This window comes from Rattus norvegicus, chromosome 2 (assembly GCF_021556685.1).
Source record: "Rattus norvegicus strain SHRSP/BbbUtx chromosome 2, alternate assembly SHRSP_T2T, whole genome shotgun sequence".
NCBI classification, from domain to species: domain Eukaryota; kingdom Metazoa; phylum Chordata; class Mammalia; order Rodentia; family Muridae; genus Rattus; species Rattus norvegicus.
The window spans coordinates 208680512-208706874 of NC_141535.1; the positions used below are offsets into that span (position 1 = coordinate 208680512).

The following is a 26363-nucleotide window of genomic DNA, read 5'->3' on the forward strand; positions in this document are numbered from 1 at the left end:
TTCAAAGAGGCAGGTAGCAATTGATCAGGACAGTTTGGGGACGGTGAAATGGGGGTGTCTATTCAACACTTTCCAAGATTATGAAAACTGCTGCTTAGGGAACAACCAGATGATGAGAAGCTAGTGGGCATCAAAATATTTTAAGTTACACTCACTGCTTCCTCCTTCCTTTGGTTTTCTTTCTTCGAAGAGCAAAATGATGGATGTTCCATAGTTAGCCTTGTACTCAGAGATCCTGTTCCTCGTTGATTACAAATTTGCTGAAGAGATATGAAGCATTTTTTTTTTAAAAAAGGCTAAATTGTAAAAGTAAAAAGCTACTTCCAAGCAACGGCTTTGTGGTGTGAAGTCAGATAAAGTTTTTAATACATGGAATGTTCTCCAGAGGTTCTTATATTGCTAAGAAACTGCCGTCTCTTAGATAGCATTGATCTCTCAGTAAGACACCCTGTGTGGGTCATACGCTATAAGGAGATCAGGTGTCTTTTAGAACATCAGATGTACGCTTATGGTGTTCTTTTCTCAGAATCCTGTTTCAGGTGGCTTCTTATCATAATGACTGCATGGAATTCCCCAAATATATACTTTTTTGGAGAAGACAGAAAGTATTAGGAATTGTTCACCAAAACATCTAGAAGCATTTTCACGTGAAACCATCTTATTAGAGGATCACTAGGCTCCGTATGTTAAAGTCTCCTATTTTGTCTCACTACACATGGGATAGAAGGGAATTTATATTGTTTTGAAATATTTACATTGACCCAAAAATCATAACATATTTCAAAATCATGTGTACCATTGTTGCTTATGAATGTGAGGCTGACATTTCAATGCAACAATGACACGTGTCTCGACAGTTTCTCAGCAGTAATGAAAACTAATAGGGAAAAAATCAATTAAATAATTGGTTTTATATAGCTAATGCAAGGCTTTGTCCATTTTTAAATGGCTCTTATATGTTTTCTTTGGTTCAAATATTCTTAATGGATTGAAACATGGAGTGGAACACAGTACAAAATTACTTAATGTATCTGCTCACTAATTACTTACCCAGGATTTCATTTTTCTACCAAACAGTAACAACACCTTCTTTATTTAAACTTAAATAGTAGCCCATGAGAATGCTGCCCAGTGAGTAGAACCAGCCATGCTTGGCCCTCAGTTTCATTATAATAATTCAGATTACCACATACTATCATTCTGTCTATACAGATATCAACTAAATATCGTTTCAATCTCATTTGATATATGCATAGTTTAATTGGGAATGAAGATATGACTTCTGTGACAACTGGAAAAGAATCCACGGCTACTTTTAAGGCAGTAAAGTTGTAGAACAATTTTTGCACAATATATCGATAAAGAGTTGCTTAGACAGCTAATAAGCTAGACCTGAGATTGATCTCCTGAACACACATTAAAAACAACAGCAACAAACACCAGAACAACAAAAATGAACTAACGAACAAATGGGTGTGCTGGCTTTCATAATCCCAGTGCCAAAGAAGTAAGATATGTGGGTTCCCGTGGTTCCTTGTCCAGGCAGTCCAACCGTAGTCAGTAATTCCCAGTCTACTAAGAGACACCATCTTCAAAAAGCAAATTTAATAACAAAAATAAAAGCTAAGAATGTAGGTACCAGCTAAGAAGGAAGGGTGTCCAAGGTCATCATTCCTGTACTCTGGCCACCATATATACATATGAACACGAACACCTGTGAACATGCACAGAACCTGTGCACATAAATAAGCCGAAATAAAATCATCATTTAATGCTATGGTTAAATTCTGGTCACATTATGGGAATAAAGCTTTACCTCAGTGATGAAGAGAAAACATAAAAGAATTAGGAATCAATTTCCCATTTTTTCCACATTAAAAAGAAAGAGGAGGTAATTCACAAACATTTCGTACAAGCCTAACCTTAATAAGAGTAGCTGACACATATCTTCCTGTTTCAGGGAGGTCTTGCTTCTTAAGGTTTTGACCAAGTTATATGTGCTGCTCAGAAAGCAAAGGACATCACAGAACAGGTATAATGAATCTTAAAGATTAAGTTGACTATTCTGTGAAAATAGTGATTCACCAAACAGCATGAAGGGGCCATTAATGTTGGATCCCACGGGACTGATGTGTAGTCTTTCTGTGGCATTGTACTCCTAATGATGACCCTTTTATGGTCCCCATCACATTCTATTCTAATTAATGACTCATAAGCCTTCTTTCTCTCTAAAATTCTCTGAGTACACATGGTCCTGTCTAAGTTACCTATATCTCTTTAAAACTGAGTGCATGTACTCAGTAAATGCAAAGTGAACCAACAAATGTATGAATGAGAAGTGAGGAGATATAAGTAGGATGAAGGGGGAGTCGTATTAGACAACTACGATTTGGGTAGAGAGAATGAAGCATCAGACTTCTCATGTTCACAAATAACTTCATTGATCATAATTTTCTTGTGCTACCCAATTCTTGTGCTATTGTTATCCTTTAGTGAAGAAGCAAAAGAAATGGTGAAAAAAATATATTTCCTTATTCATTTTTTAATCATATAAGGTCATATAATAGTTCAAGTCACAAAAGGTTCTACAGTCCTTGCCTTTACTGATTCCAATTTTTTATGAATTCATCCTTACAGTCATGTTATGCTGCCTCATTACTCAAAAAATTTAATTATGTGTATTATGCTCACACACGCATATGATCCAAACGGTTGTCTTTCAAGATAAGTTTGTATGTAAGGATGTTAGTTCCATGAGAATGTCATCTTAGTCGATAAAGAGCAATAAAAATGATACAATTTTGACTGGCTAACACTTTAGTAGTAGTCATCTGCTCTTGGAAAGATATAAATGCGTTTTCTTTCTTTCCTCAAACCAAGCCAAATTATCCCATTCCTAAAATCTGAGATTATATTTCCCCGAAATATAATTTCTGATATGATATCATTTACGATCAAGTAATTGACTTGCAAACACCTTAAATGAACTTTGAATAAAGCCATCAAATGTTGTTGGTGGATGCCACATGAAAGGCTCCAGCAGCCATCTGGAGAAGTGTTGGGCAATCAGGCTACCATTTTCGAATTTGAGAAAAGCAATCCAAGAGTGAATGTGAAGAGGACCATAGCAGATGGCGGTCCAGCTGAACCAGACAAGTGTGGGTACACAGCAGATAGTGGCTACTTTCACCACTTGCTGAAGACCATGTGTACACTGAGACAGGCAGACATTTGAGGGACATCCCTCTCATAAGAGGAACTCATTAAAGGACTGAGTGAGGACTGAAAGCCACTCTGTTATTTCACAGGAAATCACAGACCAGTTTGCCTAAATTCATTCTAATGTTAAAGCATTTACACAAGACCAATAATAATTTACTTTGGGATCTCCATAAATATCCTCTTTAAAACATCAGGGTTTAAAAGCCTATAGAATATCTTGAAGCATAATGAGTTAATTTTAGTACTTTTTAAGTAAAAGGAAATAAAAGGCAAGAATCATCTAAATTTGAGGCGTTACCTACTTTTTTTTGCTATAAATATAACAACTATACTTTTAAGATTATGTTTGCTTGGTAATATTATCCAAATAAAGCAACTTAACACAAAAAATATTAAAAAGGCTTTATATTTTTAGTTTGGGTTATAATATTAAGCCAAACACTCAATTCCTGTTATAGAGGAAAATTATAATTTGTCAAAGGCCTGTGGAGGAGGTATGTGTGTGTTTTGCTGTGAAATATAACTACTTATTTGCTACTAATCACCAGGAATCCTGAATGGCCATAAATAAAGCAGGGGACTCTGAAAGGAAGTGTTCTTTCAAGGTTTTCATCTGTGGAATACCAGCAGCAGTCCCTTTAATTGTGGACTTAATTCAGTTATAGGAAAGCTTAATCAAACAGCAGAATTCTAAAGTTCAAGCTCACACAAAAAATGTACCCATAAGGGAAAGATAGAAGAAGCCTTGATCTCTCCTTATCTGTGTTACTTTTTCCTCCTATATATTTCGTTATGAAGTTGCTTGTCTCACTTGCTCTGGATGCTATGTGCAGATAACTGCAGTAATAATTGAACTGATGAAACATTTTCCATTCATGCTGAGTGTTGCAGAATATCTTAGCACACACCTCTGCCTTTAGCTCCTCTACGCTCATGTAGAATACAAGCTGCAGGAGGCACATAGAAGGCTTTGGGAGTTGATTTTTTTCAGAGATAATGTCACAGAAGCACATACTGATGGGGATTCTGATGCTAACCAAGCAAGTGAAATCGCATGTTTAAATTTACAGAGAAGAAATAACGTAGAAATACATTTTCCTAGCAACCATACTGTTGCTATGTCACAAAAGCAATGTCCCATGATCTTAAAATGTACTGGCTAACTTAATGATAAGCCAAGATTAGCTCTGTTTAGTGGGGTTACTGTAACACTGACATGTGTGGAACATTCTTTACTTTCTTGTACAGAATTTAGTGTAAATGGTTTGCTCTGTTTTTTACAACCACCCTGTCACTTAGACACCACCGTTTTTCTTTTCGTCTTAACAGGTAGTAAACAAACAATCATAAGAGATTCACATAAGCATTGTGAACTCAGGATCTTTTTTAAGTGTAATTGATTGATGAGTTTGGTTTGATGTTTAACAGCATGATATACGACTTGTTTCAAACATCTGTTTAAGGTACTTATTTAAAAAAATGAAAACACTGTTTTTAAAAAGCTGTCTCTCGTTTTTGGTAACTAACAATATTTACCAGATGAATTTGGTGCAATGGATTATTTTCCTAAGAGTTTGGTAAAGAATATCATACTATGTGCCAAGAATTCTTGGTGTGTGAATAAGTCAATGAGTAAATAGAACCAAAAAATCGCCTTAGAGACTAGCATAGTGGTGCACATTTTTAATTTAAGCATTAGGGAGGCAAAGGTAAGGGCTTTCTATGAGTTTGAAGCCAGTCTGGTCTACAAAATGAGTCCAGGACATCCAGGGTTACTGTTACACAAAGAAACTGTGTCTTGGAAAACTTTACTAAGTGATACATTCTTGAGACATTTACTCTTCATTTGCAGTCTTCTTAGTAGGTCTATGTGAATAACTTCTAAATCTAAACCAACTTAATTACCAGGCAGATCAATTCATAAAAATTAATCCCCAGCTCCGAAAAAAAGAACCAAAAAAAATTAATAAAAATATTGGTGATCATGAATGTGTAAAAATTAGGAATTGGTTGCTTTAAGTTTCAATACATAAAATAAGTCATTCAAATATTAACTATTTCTATTCATTTTGTGAGCTAAAACAAAGTTATGAAAGACAATATGAAATGTAAGATGGACCAATGGGGAGTTAATTAACATCTTTATAAGTAGCGTTACAGAGGTCAACAAAGAATTCAACTTGCCAACTGCAACTGTAAAAGAGCGTGCCTCTTCCTTTAGGAAGCCCACCTCACTGAAGTCTTAAGAACAGGGAACTGCCATTGTGTCCTACCTAATTTTGTATGAAGTCGTCAGAACACTGGTGTACTTCACCTCTTGACCTTCTGACTGTACAGATGTACACAGTGGCAGTTGTCACACATGAACAAAGCCAGGGCCAACGATTATGCCTGATTTAACTGCCACAGCTTCACAATTTAGTTGTGATCAGCATGGAAACTATGTGGAAGAATAGGCATGTTTAGAGTTCCTCTCTCTGTCTCTCTGTTTCTACCTTTGTCTCTGTCTCTGTCTCGGTCTCCGTCTCTACCTCTCTCTCTCTGTATCTCTGTCTCTGTCTCTGCCTCTCTCTGTCTCTCTGTCTCTCTTTCTACCTTTGTCTGTGACTCTTTGTCTCGGTCTCTGCTTCTGTCTCTCTGTCTCTGTACCTGTCTCTCTCTCTCTCTCTCTCTCTCTCTCTCTCTCTCTCTCTCTCTCTCTCTCTCTCTGTGTGTGTGTGTGTGCGTGTGCATGCGTGTACACGTCTTTATGCCTTCTCTCCTCTTCTCCTTTCTCCCCTCTCCTCCTTTTATTCATCATGCAATGTTACATGTTAAATCTTATATGTTCTGTGATTAACAAATTGTCTGATTTCTCCAAACTACAAGTGCAATAAACAATGCACCTGCTTTCTACAATGATTAACAAATATGATTAACTTTGCGATACTTGATTTCTCTGTAAGGTGATATATAAATGCTAAGCACTTGGAATTTATACTAATTGTAAGGCATATGAGCACTCACACATGTCTAACATCTGGCAGTTTTATGTAAATATACTTTGAAAAGATATGAAATATATATTCACGTTTTAGAAGATTTCTCAAATAACTATAATTGCATATTTGCCAAGAGTAATTCAAGTTCAAAAGCTATCTCAAATTTCCAATTATAAAAACGTTTTCAACCTTATCCTATATTGGTTCTTATATTAAATGACCAATTACTATTTTTTCAAATCAAAAGGAAAACAGCATTTATCTGTTTTTAATGACACAAATATATAAATATATATGTGGTTGTACATGTATATGTGTGTGTTCTTTGAGAAATTCCAAACATGAGATACATTGTCTAATGAGCTGTCAAGTGCAGTACACTATAGCAGACCTGTAGAAGTTATTCATCCTAGGTAAATGGTACTGTATAACTGTAACCAGTTCCCTGGTGACTGCCACTGGTAACTGCCAGTGTGCTCTCTGTGTCTATGAAGTTGACAATTGTAAACATTATTTAGAAAGGCAACCATTGCTAGGTTCAATCCCTAGAACCTTCTAAAACTGGGTTGGTAGCTCAAACTTGTAGTCCTAGCACAAGGTACAGAAAAAAGGCTGAGAATTTCAAGACCACTCTCAGACACCTAGAAATGAAAACATGCACAACTTGACGCACCACAGACTTCTTTAATCTATCTTAATGTCTGTAAGGCAATCTTCAATGGCAAACATGTATTCTAGAATTTTCTTTTTTCAGGTTGTATGATAGTCTACTGAACAATTATACTGCATTCATCCATTCATCTGTGGATGAATGTGTAGCTTGCTTCCACATTTTTATGTTAGAAACCACACTGCAACGAAAGCGGAATTACTATAACATCTCTACATGATCTCTATTTCTACTCTTTTAGATAAGCATCTAGAAGTGAGATATATGAATAATGAACAATTCTGTTGTTCGCCACATTGTTTTACATGGTGGATGGGACATATTCCATTTATACCAGGAATGTACAAAGGTTCCAGTTTCTTCATGTTCTTCCTAGTGTTTGTATTCGCTTTAAGGAAAGCTGTTCTAAGAGACATGCGGTGATATTTCACTTTATATGCATTTCTTTTTTAATAACAGTGACTGTTATTTCATTTTATGTACCCATTGCCATTTGTATGCATTTGTCAAAAATTACTAAGTCATGCCAATAGCACATTTTAAAACTGGATTATTAGATGTTGTTTTCTAAAAACAATCTACCTATCTATCCATCCACCCACCCACACATCCAACCACCGATCCATTTATCCAACCACAGATCCATTTATCCAACCATCCAACCATACAATCATACAACCATACAAACATCTAACCAGCCATCCATCCATCTTTCCATCCATCCATCCACCCATCCATCCATCTCTACAGTTTGCACACTCATGTCCAGACACACACATGCGCGCGCACACACACACCACCACCACCACCACCCCGTGTTTGAACTAATAAATTTTTGATGTCTTTGGAAAGTTACAGGATACAGAATTAACATACAAAAACCACTTCCATTTTCATACACTACCAGCAGAATATCTTAAAACAAAGCTAGGACATCAGGATTTATAGAAAAAAATCATCAACATATATGCAATTAAAAGGAAGGGCTGATCCCATAATAAGATAAAATATCTTCCTTTTTGACTTTGGACTTTCTACCTGTTCAGGAATTGTTCTTCTCACAGCTCCACCTTCATTTCTTCATCCTTAAGAGTCACCATCCACCCCAGTGCAGGCTCAACAATGTAGCTGCTCACTCCCTTGTTTGTAGCACCCAGGTCACATTTCCTATTACTACAGCTCAGATATTTTCCTAAACCTGACTTCATCAGGACCCCAGCCTGTGGGTATGTATATAAATAAGTTACTCACCATCATTACGTGGGGGCAAGGGGGTGCACATGTCTTGAAAATTCCAGGTGGAAGCTCACCAAATATGGAGCATTTATGGATGTGTTGGCTTATTACAATGAGACTTTCATTTTTATGTATCACAGAATTGAGAATATTTGGCAAATGTGTAAAGTTGTTCTCTTATTGGAATAAGGCATACAACCCAGAAAAATATTAAGAAGATGGTCACAAATCTATTTTACTAAAAGTTTACAATACAAGTGCCTTAAAAGTAATAAGATTTTAATTTGGATGTCATAACATCGTTTTTGGCTTTAGGAATTTTTTTTTGTTGAGGTAGTACCTCACTAGATAGTCCAGATTATTGTTGAGCCCCTAAGCCTCCAGGAATTCTCTTGTCTTTATCTCCTGACTTGAAGTGTGCATGCTGTCCTCAGCTGAGCATAAAAGTTTAGCATGTTAGATTAACTCTTCATGGCAAGAAAGTTCTGACTTATTGAAAAAAGAAAAGAAAACTGTAAGAAACTTATAGAACAGTGCTGAGACCAGAACACAGAGCCCCGTGATCTAGGTTCCTTTCTCAAAAATTGAGATTAATTGGCAGGTTTCCTGTTGTGAATTATCTGTGCTTTTGAGTAGTCACAGAGGTAGAAGTGCATCTCGAATGGGCTCACTAGCTATTAGCACTTGAAGGTCTACTCCCTTAATGCCTCCCATATGAACCTTCAACTCAAACTTAGCTCAGGCTTTAGCGTGGGCTCTGATAGTCATAGGGACATAATGAAAATTCCCCTTACAAAAACCCCATAGATGGTGGTAGAGAAGTACAACATGACATTTGATCACAAAGCCCAGAGAAATGAAAAGTACACATTTGACTTCCTGGAAAACACACCTTCCAGTAGAGCAAATCCTAGCTCTGAAGACCCTGTGGTGAGGTTATATTTTGTAAGCTCAAGAATTTTACTCACACAACACATTGTTTTTCAATGCTATTTCTTACAATCAATCTGCCTTCTCTGTGATCGCAAATCCCTTCTTTCCGTCTTCATTTTTCCCCCAGTACTTAAGATGAGCTCTCATCTCCAGCATACGTCTTCAAGCTCTAGCACTTACCTAAATGCCCTCACTTTCTTGTGTCTCACAACCTTTCTCTTGGTTGCATAAAAACAACACAAATCACATGTACGGTTGAACGTTGTAATTTATGCATGGCTTACAAAGATAACTTATGGTTTTTAAATATGGAAATACTTGTGGGTGACTCTAAGTGTTTTCAGACTTCTGGATACAGAGCACATCTCATTGTATCAATGAGTCAAAGGCATGCTTGAAAGGCACAGAATCAACCCCAATCACTGGGTCACTGAGCATGCTGCCTGTGTGTTTCTTGGATTCAGTGCAAGTTTATTCTTCAATGTAATTGATCTTGTAATTTGCAAGCATGATGCCAGTTCTTAGCTGAGCATTAATGTTCTGTCTATGCTGAATGTGGGTGCTTCAGCGCTCTCCTTTTCTTAAGACAATGCACCCCTTGCCATCCAGATACACATACCTTCCATTTCCTTCCCCAAAATGTAATGAGAAATGTAATGAATGTTTACTCCTCCAGGCACTTTTCTACTCATTGGGGTTACTCATAAGAAAATATGTGGCCTGAATGTTCCATAACTAGAAATTAGAAGAATGAAGGCTGGCTTAGAAATAACCACAGTAGAAAACATACTAAGAATTGTTCATAGCATCTTTGAGGACAGATACTGAGCTATGCTTGACACCACCCTGGGGACAGGACTACCTCAGCTGAATCTAGGAAAAGAATAACTCAGACACAGGTCATTTAAGAGCAGAGAAAGGACACATGTGATGACATTCAATGTGAACAAGAAGATGCATCACCGGATGACTGGATCTGTGATTCTACTCAGAGGTCTCTAACTCTAGAAAGCAAAGTTCTTCTGCAAGAAACCTTATCTGGGATGACACAGTCTTTGAATCTTTATTGTCCCCATGCTATGACTACATAGTGATGCCTTCATTCTTTTCCTCTTTGACCAAATAAAGCTTAAAACCATGTTTCTAACAAATCTCAGTATTATCAACATTAGAAATATAAAGGAATTCAATATTTATAATTACCCCAAGATTCTGGGAGATAGTTCCAACACACACACACACACACACACACACACACACACACACACACACACACACACACACGTAGTGACTGAGGAAGAGATCTGTATTCTGAATCTGACCTCCCCATGCATACACACATGTGAGCATTTATATGAAGTACATCCAAAAGCTAGTGAATGCTTGAAAATTTCAAGTTTGAGAAAGTAATTTTCACGTATACGGGGAAACACTGGTATAGTAGTGACCTAGTTTACCAGAGAAATCCATTCACCAGAGTCAGCCACTTGGCATTTTGGATCTCTTTCCACAAAACAAACAAGCCTGACAGAATACAAATGGGTTTTTAGCCATTCTGAGAGATATGTGGATATGCAGAGATGGTTACAGAGACAGTGAGTGCTATGCCCCAGTGGCTAGCAAAGCAACTTTCCCCGGATTACCAAAAACAAAAGTGACTCAAAGTAAGAGTTTCAAAATAGGCATCATATTTCTCAAACACCAGAATTTTGGGGTTGGAGACAGCTTGGAAGTTGTTAGATATATCGATACATGTCTAATATGAAGGACAGCTCTCCTATTTCTGGTAAATTCCTAGATATCTCTCCTGTAACCACATGCCAGTGTTATTAAGTCTCAGAGCCTTGAGGATTGCAGCTACCGAAGGGAAAGCCATCAACCAGTTGTCCTTATTTTTAAGCAACCCTTGTCCCCACTTCCATTAAGCTAAATATCCTAAAATCGGCGTAATTGCCATACCTAAAGGCAAGCTTGCAGTCTGTGAAAGTGCCGTGGAGAAGGAAGAAAGACAGAGTGCTCTAATGTTAGCAGGGCTAGAAAGATGGGTGACACATCAAAGAAATCAGAGCTGTATTTTTCCATGATAATTTAAGGGACTCAGGGTCCTCTGAAACCACGTTCTAATAAGCACTCTGCTCTTAGTCTCGACAAAGCACTAGGACAGACGTTTAGTGTTATTTATTAGCATACATGAACAATTAAACCATAACGGAGTTAATTGTTTTCTCAAGAGGAGACATCTCGAGTCCCTATAGAGTTGTAAGGATTTAGAATAATTAGAAAAGGCATTTGAATATTTTAATATTAGGATATTGTCTCCAGGTAGAAAACGCCAGAAAAATAAAGCTTAAGATCGCTCACTGATGTTTGCTGTTTGCTGTTTGTATTGAGATTTCTGCTCACAAGATGCTACAGAAATTTAATGAACACTGATATAAAAAAATAAGAAGGAAATAAAACACCCCAATGGTGTCCTTCTCTTTTTCATATGTGTGTATGTATATATAATGTATATTAAATATTGCAGGTGGGTGGATTTTTACCCGAAAGAGTTCCATCCTTGGAACTTGATACCACAGAGTCCCTGTCTGTCTCCTTGTCACCTAAAGAACTCATTTTCCTTGGTTGGTGGGCTAAAACTTAAGGCTTTCATTTTTTTCTCTCAGCTAAACTGATACAGATGTGAAGGACCAGATACGGGAACATTATTTCTATTACTTTCTGTTTGTTCCTCATCCCTGTTCTAGAAGAATTTTATTTTCCCTCCTCTTTCATTGTCACAGAGGATACATAGTTCAGAATAACATTTTCCTCTAAACTTTTCAGATTTTCAGGCCAGTCTGTAAGGGTTCCAACTGCCATTAAGAGGTAGGAAGGTACAGTAAGTGCCTGCAGTGGATCTTCTGGGAGCAGTGAGGGACCGGAAATAGATGCACTGTGCAGAGGAACAGCTCCTTACATTGCTGGCCAATAGTTGCTACTATGTGTGAATGCAAGCCCAGTGTCATACGATCCTCCAAATTCCAAAGAGAAGCTTGAAAAATCGGGATTTGTATATATAAAATTATCTTAATGCTTAAATACTGGCTTACATTAAAAAAAATTCTGCCAGCCAATATTGTGTTTGGGAACTAACTAGAGCTTGCCTAGAGCCAACTCACTATATTTGCTAACCAGTATCATCCTTTCTCTGTCTACTTTATCCAACATTAACGTATAACTCGTGTTTGAGCATCAGTACAAATAGAAATAACTTAGGTCAGTCTGGAGAGATGTTCCAGGGGGTAAAAGTGCTTGCTTAGAAAGACCAGAGTTCTAAACACAGCACCCAGGTAAAAACCAAAAGTCTTTACAACCCCAAGCATCTTTGAGGCTGGAGGTAAGAGGATGTTGAAGCTTGATGACCACAAGCCTAGCTCCAGCATCAAGAAAATACCTTGTTTTAAAGGAACTGTAAGATAGATCAGGGCCTACACACCTATGCACACAAGATACACACAGAGACACACATAGATATACACAGAGACACACACAGATACCCAAAAACACTCACATGCACATATGTACACACACCTAGATCTGCACATCCTCATCTGTGTCTACTATTTGGCCGTTCCTCTTTCATAATAAAGTAATTGACCATACCCACCCCTTTTGTGATGAGCCATCTTGCATATTCTTCTAAATCCCAACTTGATCTAAACATTCAGATTGAATTTGACTGCATAGAAAATACTATAGATGGCAGATATGAATGCAATGATAAGTCAGTCATGGCTCTCACAATGTTTGCTGGCCAACATTAACAGAAACCTCAGAGGCATTGGACACTCCACTACCATCATCCAATGATTTTGAAATCTAAAGTCTCTCAAAGGACACGCCATGGTATAACTGAAATTTGTCACTGAAACATCTTAGGTTCTACCTAATACTAAGAGGTTTGAGGGTGGAGAAGATAGCAGTGAGTTAAAGTAGTGGGGCCAAGCCTGACAAAATGCTTGACCCTGAAACCCTCATGAACCCACATGACAGAAGGAAAGAATGTACTACTGCCTCTACACTCCACATGTGTACCATGGCACACGCATGACCACATACATATACACACAAACACCAGATAAATACAAATGTGATAAAATAAAGACATTTGAAAGTACTCATTGCTTAGATTATACGGTTTAATTTTTTGGTGTTTAACGAGAAGGCTCTTAATCTTCATCTAAATCAATTCCTGAAGGTCTGTCTACATGAATGTTTCAGAAGATGTGTGAACACCCAACTTTATGCTAAATCCTCTGTGACATTTTCCATCATTTCTATCATGTTCTCCAAGTCTCATACACCAATATGTGTGATATAAGATCAGTAGTTATATGTGTGGATGATGGTCTGTGAGTGGAGTTAAAAAGCAACACATGGATATACAGTCGCAATTCTCTACTGAGCAAAATTGGCAAGAACTAATAACAGTCTAGGTTATTTAGAAAGATAAATATAGAACATGGATAAATGACAAATTAGAAATGGGAACACAGTGACAATGCATAAGACTGGGAATTAAACAGTGAACAAGGGATTTGGGAATGAATCCATAGCACTGGAAAATTTAATGTGTGACACATTGAAGCCTAAGTTCTCAGAAGACCAAGAGCAGAGCAGTGAGGACTTGGAAATACCACCTCAAATGGAGGTGTCAGAAACAAAGTCTTTGGAATTGGCTCCATCAGTAAAGTACTTGTCAACCAGGCATGAGAACAGATTCCTAGCATGTAAAATAGTCTAATCTGTGCGGTCCCTCCTACTGGGGAAGCAGAGACAAACGGGGCTCTGAGACTTTCTGGCCACTTAGCAAAATCTACGTGGTCAGCTCCAAAGCCATGAGAAACTCTGCTAGAAAATAAGATAGACACTTCCTAAAGAACAATACTCAGGGTTGTCTTCTGGCCTCCACAAGCACACACATACATGCACATACATGCACCTTCATAAAGACATGAATACACCCATGTGAGCACATGACATGCACATGGCATGGCAGACACACATGTATACACACACACACACACAAAGTATCAGAGATAACATGTTGCTGTGAACAAATGAGCTTAACTTGACAGGATAGTACAGAGAAGAAAATCGTGGATTCTTTTTCCTACTTGAAAGGCTATGCTGACAGGCTTTCTTCATACCAAAGATGAGCGATGGTCCTAAGGACAAGATCCTTGTTTTACACAGTTTGTCTCTCTCAGTATTGTCTCACTGTGGCACGTATATAGCAAGTACTTATAAATGTTTCTTGGTTGGAGTCCTGAGAATGTCACCCAGGATAGAAGGTAAGGCATAGACAGAGGAAGTCATCCTGGAAGAATATAAACAAGAATTACTTAACGGACAGGAAGTGAGAAGAGCAATGGGGTGGAAGTTTAATAGAAGAACGCTTCCATAGAAAATGGCCCTACAGATTGAAATGCTCCAGCTAGTTCTTTGGAGACAAGAGCTTAAAGTCAGCCTCTGGGGTTGACAACAGGAGAAGGCTAGAAAATGCAGCTCATGGTTTGAATTAATCACTGGAACTAATCACTGGGACTTCAGAATACGTCCTTCGACAAGTTGTAAGTCAATCTGTGTAAGGCAAGTTTCCAAACTCACAATTTAGCAACATAACTGGTAACATAGATCTATCTAGTCTCAGAGACTAACGGGCAATTAATTGTGCTGTGTTTCATTACAGGTTTCCGAGTTAAAAGTGTTCCCTGCTGAGAGGGCAACCTTGGTATACATTAAGGATAAAAATGAAAGGAGATATTTCACCCCTGACTTTTTTTTAACAATTAAAAATTCCAAATATAGACATACTTGGGAATGCATTGACCCACTTAAATATTTCAAAATTTTCAGTTAACATCAGCTTGTGCTTAAAAATGTACACCAAAAATATAAATAGGATAAAAGGCTAATCATCCTTTTAATAAAATTTAGAGTTTTGGTTTGTGATTTTTTTGTAACCTGTCATTATTTTGAATGTTTACATCTTTCTCTGACATGCAAAGAATCATTAAAAAAATCAGTCTAATGAGAATCGGGACATTGTTTCTAGAAAATCCAAGTATTCTATGTACTTCTGTAACACAAATATCTTTTGTTATTTTATTCTAATTGGTTGAACTTTCTGAAGATTAAATATTCAGGTGTCTTCAATAATGTATAATCTATCACTGTTGTCCTATCTCATCGGACTGCTCCATTAGACATTAAAATCTAATAAGGAATTGAATTTCATTTAAACCACATCATTTTATTGTTAAAAATTTGAAGTAGCAGAGTGTGATCTCTTCACACACACACACACACACACACACACACACAACACACACACAAGATCAAAGTGCATATCTATCCTTTAAGTCTCAGATCCATAGTAGGATCTTACATTATTATTTGGATAATGTATTATAAACTGACTCTTTTTTTTTCAACCCACAAGAGAAGTTGACACCTCTGAATTACTGAGCAATCATTGATCAACAACCAGCATGGCCTCTTAAAGCCCATAACAGCTAATGGGAAGTGAGGGGCAAGGCTACAGTGTTAGGGATTTAAAAATGTCAAGCTACACTAATAATTCATGCATCTTGGAACCATAAAGCCAGAGGCACGTCAATAGCAATGGCAAGCTCTTTGGAAAACAGGGAGAATTAACATCTTGTGTGTTAACTTTGAGAGAATACCACGGAACTTTGGTAAATCGTTTCCCCCAGCCAATGAGGCTGCCGATGCGCGTGCATTATGTCTTGCTGTTACCTATTATGCCTCCCAGACATATGCCTTCCAACTACAAGGCTACGCATGCTGTTGGCTGACAAAGGGCCTGACACGCCGTAATAGCAAAACGTGTGGGCAATAAAAAGGGAAGCAGAAAATAAATATCAATCCTTGAGCAAGTCGAGTGTGCCAGGGGATACAGGCGATTGCACATGCAGAAAGCACAGAAAGGACGTTGGGAGAGCAAAGGGCATCACAAGGGAGGAGGCATGTTCATCATAACAAAACTTACTTAGATGTTTTATCCTTTTACATTTCTAATTACATGACGGTCTATTTTAGAAATCACACTTAGAAGTGAGACTGCAATTCTGCGCTTGCAAAGCTGCAAGCTCTCCAGAAATTAACCTTTTCTCTTCCCCCATTGTCATCAGATTTGAAAGACGCTTCAAGAAAACAGCTGCATTAGAAGACCAAGGGAGTTCCGGGAACAAGATAAGAAGGGTATTTTGTTTTATCGAACGTGTTATTTATTACTTCTTGGGGATCTAAAACCGTGACTGTGACTGGTTACCAGTTAAGTCCCGACCAAAAAAGAAAACTTTAGATCTCCCTTTAATGAGGTTAAAAATATGTTTACGCTGATCTTGATTTAGGAACGCAAGTCTATTTCTAACTTATCAATGGGGTCCTGGCTCTTAAATGTAATATTTGAATCAAATGCCCAGGGGCTTTGAATGGCATCTACCAACGCATTAGAAGGAGTTGATAAATTCCTTGATATGAGTTCGGTACTTTAACAAAGGGCGTTTTGTATACTGTGACAAAATCACGACAAAACATAAGGAGTGTCTTGTTACAAAGGGACTGGCTATACATTATTTAAGACTTCCATTCGGAGACTGCAAATGCAGTACACATACGGAGTAGCTACTACTTAACAGAAATTGATTCTGTTTTTATGGAATTGTCCATAATGAGGAAAAAAATCATCTGCAAATAATAATTAAGGGGTAATATAACTTAAGCTTCAGAAAATAGAATAAAATATGTATCCAGAAGCAGTGAGGCTGATTAAAAAAAGACAGATCACTTCAATCCAATTCATACCTATATTTTACAGCTACTAATAAAGTGGAGCAATTTTAAATTCATTTAAAGTCCTTTCTGAAGAAAAGGGAAGAAAAAAAGAAAAGAAATATCTATCAGTTGCATCAAAAATGGTTTGACTCAGTTGAAGTCCCAGCCTGATTTAGGAAAATTGGATTTTACTCATCTTCTATTGACTTTTAGCAAATTTAAAACTGTCGCTATCTGCTGATTCTGCTTATCCACAAATTCAAAATGTCCAAATAATTTGCATATCACTGAAAAATGACTGCTTTAGCACATTGTATATATTAAGCAGCACTCTTTTGTGGCGTCCACAGCTAGCTGACTACAAAAAGAACACTTTGACATCATTCTTTCTTTCGAGCACACAATGAAGTCTCATATTTTTTTTAGTCAGCAGCAACCTATTGACTGAGAAATAAAACCATTTCTCATTTCCTTTCTGATTTTTAAATGATCTCAGTTGTTCTCTGTTTGTAGTTTTTAATAAAACTAACTAGTATTGGGCAGTTTAATACACTATAAGGGTTATTTTTAGAGTACCAATATTTCATTTTAGCAGCCTGTGGAAACTGGTTTTATTTCTTAGGTTACTTTTAAAAATTCTATCTGGCAATACATTATTCAGCTTCTATTATCCCTAAAGCCATGTATATATAGTATGTTTATATATAATACATAACTATGCATACATTTTATATTTGCATATATAATATGCAAACATATTTATATATAATATATTAGCACTTGTGAGCATTAATCTCCTCAATATGCTTTATTACTGTTTTCTCTGTGTGTAAAATTTGTATATTATATATGATGTGTACGTATGATGTCTGTGTGTGCCTGTATGTGTGAATACGTGTGTGTGCGTGCGTGTGTGTGTGTGTGTGCGTGCGTGTGTGCGTGCGTTTGTGCGTGTGTGTGTGCCTGCGTGTGTATGTGTGCGTGTGTGTGTGTGCGTGTGTGTGTGCGTGTGTGTGTGCGTGTGTGTGCGCGTGTGTATGTGCATGTGTGTGTGCATGTGTGTGTGTGTGCGTGTGTGTGTGTGCGTGTGTGTGTGCGTGCGTGTGTGTGTGCGTGCGTGTGTGTGTGTGTGCGTGTGTGTGTGCGTGCGTGTGTGTGTGTGCGTGTGTGTGTGCGTGTGTGCGTGTGTGTGTGTGTGTGCGTGCGTGTGTGTGTGTGCGTGCGTGTGTGTGTGTGATGCATTTGTGGAGGTTAGATGATGATTTGGGGTGTTATTTCAGTTTCCGCCTTTTTTGACACAGCATTGCGTAACTAGCATGTATCCTGTCCAGCTGATCCCCCGCTTCCGTGCATTCTCCTATCTTTGCCTCCCATCTCCAACTAGGACAACTGGGATTACAGATGGATGTCATCACTCTCAGCTTTGTGCCACAGAGCCATTTCCCAAGAACATTTCCTTTATTTATTCATTGAGCATTTTTCCGAACTTCCCACAGTGCTTGAAACACTCAGACTGAGCTGAACTAACTTCATACCCGTTAACTTAAAACAATTTATTCTTAAAAAAAAAAATCAGAGCTGTATCTATTCAACTTAATGGTGATGAAATCCTTAGATGAGGTATTTATCCTGAGCAGCACCATCCCGTACATTTCTTTTCCTCTCACATGCCTTTCTATCTGACCGAGACTGAACAGTTATGCCTGCTTCCAAGTTATTCCTGTTAATTACGACGATCCATCCATCTCTGTAGTCAGGGGTTCGGGCTATAGAGCAGAGTACAGTCCCTCTTAGCATGAAGGCCAAAAGCCTTTAACAGCTCCAAGGCTCAGCTCTGAGATATCCTCCAGGAAACATTCACTCCTGCAGATTCCCTAACACACACACACACACACACACACACACACACACACACACACACACACAAGTTCTCCGAAGACAGTAGTACTTGGAAAGATGCATTTAAATGACATGTTGAGAATATCTTCACAGGAAAAAACATAACCTTTTAACAGATTTGATACAATATAGATGTACAAATGATGAGTTATTTTCTTAGTATGTTCACATTTTAGAGATTTATTTATTAAGCTCCTAGCTAACTTACAAAAATGGAACACTAGGGGTTGGGGATTTAGCTCAGTGGTAGAGTGCTTGCCCAGCAAGGGCAGGGCCCTGGGTTCGGTCCCCAGCTCCGAAAAAAAAAAGAAAAAAAGAAACAAAAATGGAACACTGACATTTCTACTGGATGGGAAGTCACACACTGTAATTATTAGCTGTAATTATCACCAGATTATCAAATACAACCCAATTCGTCATCATGGAGTGAATGATGGAATGCTCTGGAGCAGGGACAATCTGGTAGTGTTTTCTCCTGTCAGACAGGAACGCATGGCCTAAAGAATGACACTCTTTCACCACAGGGAAGTGACTCTCTCTGTGCCTTTGATTTTATGTGTCTGTGGACGTGTGTAAAAATCTGAAGAGATTCAGAAGAAGAAACTAACCCAGCTTAGATCTGCAAGACGGTCGTGCATTTTCAATGTAATTAAATGGAAATGCATGCAAATACTTGTGTGCATCTACATACATATTAATGATTTCTCAAAATCATACGATCTATTTTTAAAGATTATTTTCAATTGTTTCTTATTATTCCTTTAAAAATGACACATTATATGAGCAACAATAATTTAATTCTTTTTAATATTATTGTTTTCATTGGGGGATGATACAATTTAATTCCTAATTTAAATCCTGTTGCTTACTTGATATTTTAATATCATCTGTCAATATAATCTCCCATCAGTATTCTAGCACTCCTTTTTGGTAAATGCCTGCAATTAGGTTGTATTGCCTGAAACCACACACTTTTCGGCCCTTGGTCATTCTGCTAACTTGATCTTCCTGAGGGTTTTGTTAGTTGATTCCCACTCTGAGTTCTAGAGAGTGGATCTCACTGAGCTCATGTTAGTTGTAGATTCTAATTCCAGCAAAACATAGATGAATGAGAAGCCAACAAGTCACACGTGTGTTCTTTAAATATGCAGCACTCATAGATGCAAAGGAAAAAGCAAATAAGCACTAGAGATAAGGCCTTTCACCATATGGCAGGAGGCTGCAGATGACTTTCCCAGCTACAGTTTCTCACTAATAAATGAATAACTAGAATCCAAGGGATTTCAGTGACAGAAAACCCTGGAGGTTTTACATAGAACATCCTTGGACTGCATTTCCAAAACAACTTATATTTCTTGGAGTAGAAAGAAAAAACAAATTACCCAAATCATAGCCCAGAACGGAAAGTTTTTATTGAGTACCTTTAAAATATGGGAGTTATATAAAAAACGGTCTTCGAAGTTTATATATGAAGCAATTTCCCTACTAGGTGACTAAGGACAACAAAAATCTTCTTTCACATTATAGAAAGAATTTCAGATGTGACAGTGATGATTATCTTTTCGTAATTGATCTTCAAGCCCAAAACAGTTTTCTAAGAAGTTCCTGAGTGATTTGGAACTTCACACAATTATGCTTGTACTTAAAAAACATGCATCTTAAATTCATTTTGCCTAAGTTTATGAAGAGAAGCCATTTTGAATAGATAATAAAATAAAATGATAGGACTGCAAATTATTAGTCATGTGTTATTACCTTTTAGTCAACTCATGTATTGTCTATAAATATGTCTGCTAATGTGTATGAATTAAGCAAGTGAGTGGAGGAATGAAATTGGGTGATATTTACTAACTACATCTCAGTGAAAGCTTATATAGACTAAATTAACCTGATGCTAAAAGAAGTTAATTTAGATTGATTGGTAAAATAGAAATAGAAAAAATTGGATCCCACCGACTACCTTGAACAGGAGTATTAATAGTTAATAGTGCCGTTAGCTGATGATGACTTGACTTTGGAAAAAGCAAAGTTATATGACATTATTTAAAAATGTGATCAATTAGAATTTCATAATCAATGATTACTGGAAGGATCATAACCCATTGTGTAATTCATACTAACCTAAAATTTCAAAACTGCTTGAGAGAAAATATTTGAAAGTATTCTCAACATAAACTTGACCGCATAATTTTTTTCAGAGTGAAATGCTTTTGTGTATGTTACTTGGAAATCCATTTTCTGGTTAAACATTTAGTGCTCACATTAGCAGAATGACTATTTCCCCAAATCTATTTGAATTCAGGATTTATTTGCTTGTGAATTTTGAAAGCATTTGAGAGAAGAATACTTCTCAGACACTAGATGAGAAAGCTCTACTTTGCCATGCATTTATTTTTCTCTTGAATACAATATAATAACAGTGAGTATATATATATATATATATATATCCTCTGCTTAATAATTTCTAGACATTTACTATGTTTGTATCAATTTGATGTTTTCACTAAGAGGTTTATGAATATTAAACACACAAGGACCAAATAAGGAGTTAATGTTATAATTGCTATCAAGGAAAATGTTCACTATGTGAGACCATAAGTAAATAATTTTGTGAGTCCTGAGTTTACAAAATAATGGATATATGAGCATCTTTTTTCCCTAAGGATGATAAATCCCCATTATGTATTCTTCTGATACACAAAACATAAGGTAGTAATAAGGGACGTGTACCCTGAAACAAAAAGTTTCCCCAAAACTTGCCATGGTTTGTCTAGGAACGATAAATTTCTAATGTACTTCAGTAAGTTCCTCGGAAAAGATTTGGTGGTGAACAGTTACCCATAAATCATTGCAAGGAAAGAGTTTCCATTAGGAAGTATGAGACAAGATTAAAACAGAGACTGAAGGAACACCCATTCAGAGCCTGCCCCACATGTGGCCCATATATATACAGCCACCCAATTAGACAAGATGGATGAAGCAAAGAAGTGCAGACTGACAGGAGCCGGATGTAGATCGCTCCTGAGAGAAACAGCCAGAATACAGCAAATACAGAGGCGAATGCCAGCAGCAAACCACTGAACTGAGAATAGGACCCCCACTGAAGGAATCAGAGAAAGAACTGGAAGAGCTTGGAGGGGCTCGAGACCCCATATGTACAACAATGCCAAGCAACCAGAGCTTCCAGGGACTAAGCCACTACCTAAAGACTATACATGGACTGACCCTGGACTCTGACCTCATAGGTAGCAATGAATATCCTAGTAAGAGCACCAGTGGAAGGGGAAGCCCTGGGTCCTGCTAAGACTGAACCCCCAGTGAACTAGACTGGTGGGGGGAGGGCGGCAATGGGGGGAGGGTTGGGAGGGGAACACCGATAAGAAAGGGGAGGGGGGAGGGGGATGTTTGCCCAGAAACCGGGAAAGGGAATAACACTCGAAATGTATATAAGAAATACTCAAGTTAATAAAAAAAAAAGAAGAATAAGGGAAATGGAAGGAGGGAAAGTAGTAGAATGTAGAGACTTAAATCTGTGTCTGTATCTTTTGATATTCCTCCATGAGCTGGATGGAGTCAATTTCATCTCTTCCTGGAATGTGGAATAGATTAGGAATTTGTACCAGGAACACAATGCATCATGAATAATGGTCCTATAGATAAGAAAAAAAAAAAGGAAGTATGAGACAAATGGTCACAGCTAGGGTATTTTTCACACAAATTGTGACCCAATTTCACACTATAGTTAAGGTCCCAAAAGCTCAATGGGTTTTTACAATACCGGATTGGCTCTTAGTCTTGAACAGATGAGAAGGGACTGTGTCAGTGTAGAAGCAATGAGACAATCTGCCCAACTGAGAGTATTATGTAAGTATCAACAAGATAATGTCCTCCGAAAACATACAAAGGTTATGGATGATGCAAAAGAACTTGGAGTTCAGCTGTAGGTCATGCATGTACAGCTGACTTTGCAGAACTGTGTCAAAACTTCTGGACTTTGGTTGTTTGTCAAAGCTTTTGAAAGAGATAAAATGGCCTAACTCTATTGTGAAGAGAAAAATATGTTTATTTGTTTGTTTGTCTGTTTTAAATAAGGCAGAGTTGGTTTGTTCTTGTTGCTTCCAATTGTTCACCATTGGAAAATAGTCAAAACTCCAGAGCAATAGAACAAGTTGATTGGTTGTCATTTGATAGTGAGGACCGGGCCACCCAATAGTGGCTATAGAGCTAGTTACTCTGAGTCTCTATTAAGCCTCTGCACAGAAGGTAGAAAGAAAGAGTGAAGTTGCTTCACAACTAAAGACACTAAAGCTTCATATAACAACTTCTAGACAGGAAGAATTGTGAAACTTAAAGTCTGTATAACAACTCTGATACTCAATGATCCCTGCCTTCATTCTCTGCATCTTTCTACCTCTGTTCATTGCACCCTAATCACTTTTAAGGCTTTAACCTCAGAGTTGAATTAGAATTCTGTGTTAAAGATTGTCATCAAAATACGTAGATTAGAAGAAAGCCCTAAGACTTATCTTTAAAAAAATAGATATAGCATATTAAGATGAAATAGATATGGGGCATAAGAATGCCATTGCTATCTTTCTCCTGAGTCCACCATGGCTATTTTACTTAGGTAAAGTGTCTTCAAATTCAACTTGCGGAGGTAGCTTGGTCTTCCTGCCATCCTAGCATTTGAGACAAAGAGGCAGGAGGATCAAGAGCCCAAGTCCACCAGAAGCTTTTTCAGTGAGCTTAAATCCAACTCGGGCTACATGAAACCCTGTTTCAAAACAAATCAACAAAATCCTTAAATATAACAACCAGAAAGAAATTCAATCAGCTACTTCAACTCTATTTTTCACTGAGGAAACCCAAGTCCATGAGAACAATGTCACATATCAACTGCCTTTATTTGTGCCTTAAAGCTCAAATATTTGTGTCATAACCTCAGAAACATTAGGGACAATCTTTTTTAGTCAACGATCAAAATATACAAGATGGAAATATCTTCTCCTAAAATTGACACTCAAGGAAATAAGACAGCAAACTTACAGTGCTTTTAGAATTACTCTTTTTGAATATACGCGGGCTAGACCTAGGCCTCCCTGCACACATTTTGCAGTTAAGTAGTTTGGTCTTCATGTGTGTCCTAAATAATTGAGTGGGGGCTATCCCAAAACCTGTTGCTGCCTGTAAGTGGGATATATTCTTGAATTTGGACTGCCATATCTGTTCTCAGTGGTAGATGATGCACCTAGCTTTACAGAGTACTTGATGTGCCAGGGTTGTGGGCTACTCAGAGGGCCCACACCTGCTCAAAGGAGAGAGGAAGGAAGGATGAAGGAAGGATTGTAGGAGGAGGTGACCAGGATGGGGCCAGTGAGCAGGATATAAAGTGAATAATTAAAAGAAACATGAATTGAAAAAGAATTACTCTCTTTTCTCCCTCTTTAAATTTACTAAAAATGTTTTGTTAAAATAACTTAAAAACAAAAGTCACTATATGGCGATATAATCAGACCCAAAACCAGTCGTCTCAATTGATTTAATTACGGTGAGAATAGCTGTCCTAAAGCTATGAAACTACAAATTTGATTTTACACTTTCATTATTAACTATATTTATATTAGCATTTTTATCACCAAAAGATAAAAAAATCCATGACCAAGTTAGAACTGGAAAGACCTCTGCAGCCTTTTTAATGATTCACATGCCAGCTACCTTGTTCTTTCCTTCCTCTTTATCTGTTTGGATCACAGTTATTACAGGCTTGTGTTGGAGAGAAGGCAGAACACGTTTTAAAAATTTCTTTCTGAGTTTGCGACTTCGACAATATACATTTGTTTTCCCTCTAATGTTGCTTCAGCTGTCTTTAGGACTGAATAGTATCATTTTACGTGTGCTATATAAAACAGGGTTTCACAGTTGCTATGCTAGCTTACTCCAAAGCGCTTAAACAGGCTGCAGACGCAGCAGTGACTGTGATGCCTGTGGTTCTCTGGGTTTGGGGCCCTAGCTTCCCTCCACTCTCCGTGGCTGATAGGAACAGTTAGCATGTCATAGAGATCTGCGTATTTGCAGGGCTGAGGACGTCGCTCAGGTGATAGCTGCTCACCCCCCAGACATTATTTCCAGTGTTTTGTCCCCCGCAAGAGATAAGACTACGTAGGACGGTATACGACTGTAGTCCTACCTCTTAGGAAGAGAGTCAGGAGGATCAGCAGTACAAGGTCAGCTTCGAACTCATGGCGACTTTGAGGCTGGTTGCATTACTTGAGTCCCTGTCTTGAAAACAAGTAAAACACCATTTTCAATGAAGTTTGCAATGTGTAAAATGTCAGAACTTGGGGGCTGTGCAGTGTGTAAAGTTGGAAATCATCTGACTTCTCTTTTCAATTCACCAATCACAGATATATTTGCATGATACAGTTATTTTCTGAAGATCCCAGAAATATGACAAAAAAAACCAAGGTTTTGGTTTGTTTGGGCTTTTTTGTTTTTGTTTTTGTTTTGGGGTGTGTTTTGTTTTGTTTTGTTTTGTTTTACTAATCATTCCATTCATTTACATCTCAAATGATACCCCACTTTCCGATTACCACTCCACAAAACCCCATCCCACATCCACCCTCTACTCCCTCCTGTTTGACTCTAGGTGGGTGCTCCCCTATTTTGAGACAAAGGCTCCCTGTGTAGTCCTAGCTGGCCAGGAAGTTAACATGGAGACCAGGTTGGCCTTGAACTCACAGAGATATACTTATCTCTGTCTTTAGGGTGCTAATCTTGAGAGCCTGTTTGGAGGTTCTAGCAGGGGAGCACAGCTACCCGTATACCCTTGACCGAAGACTGGTCCTACTCTACTGGGGAAGGTCGTCCTCTTCGAACGAACGACCTAGCATGAAGCTTCGCGAGGACGCACATGGAGAGGCGAGGGAGGAAGGGGACACCTGCCTAGCCACCCAGATCAGCCGAATCAACCCCGGCGATCAATGAGGTGACAGATGTCGCAGCCAGATCGCCCTCACATTCTAGGATGCTGATCTTAAGGTGTCCACCATCACACCCAAGAAACGATTACATGCTTTCTATCTTGTGCACACCACGCCTGGTGTTTAGTAAACTCTTCACTAATCTGATAAAAACGGAAGAAAATGTTTATTTTGACATCTAGATTTTGATCTTTTGAAGGCCAGTTGAACAACTCATGGACATTTAAACCACTGCTAATAAGAACATTTTTTTCTGTTTTCGTTTTTTTTCCAACTACAGATCTGTGTAGAAATTTGAACCAAAAAAAAAAAAAAGTCAATATACTACGGAAATGTCCAGAATAACTTTTGTTTCTTAATTTACATTTAATAATATTTCTTTCAACCTTTGGAAATACAGAAACTACAATCGGCTTCTTCACTCATAACATTTTTAATTTTTAAATTTTAATTAAAAATTTTCAGTTTTCCAAAGTGAATAGCCATAAGCTATTTTTTCTCGTAAACTGTTTTACTTTAAATGCAAACAAAAAAGGCATATTTCATTCACAACATTGCTATTTTGTATCTGTATAATTTATATATAAAACTTACATC

General features: G+C 37.7%; 1 long non-coding RNA gene across 6 annotated transcripts in view; it reads left to right on the top strand.

Annotated features, from left to right (window-relative positions):
• Positions 1–26363, top strand: part of LOC120100931 (uncharacterized) — an 82746-nt gene that overhangs the window by 22236 nt on the left and 34147 nt on the right. For all 6 annotated transcript variants that reach the window (XR_015672477.1, XR_015672479.1, XR_015672476.1 and 3 more), the window contains exon 2: positions 16242–16311. This is a non-coding gene — a long non-coding RNA (uncharacterized LOC120100931). The remainder of the gene's footprint in view (positions 1–16241; positions 16312–26363) is intronic.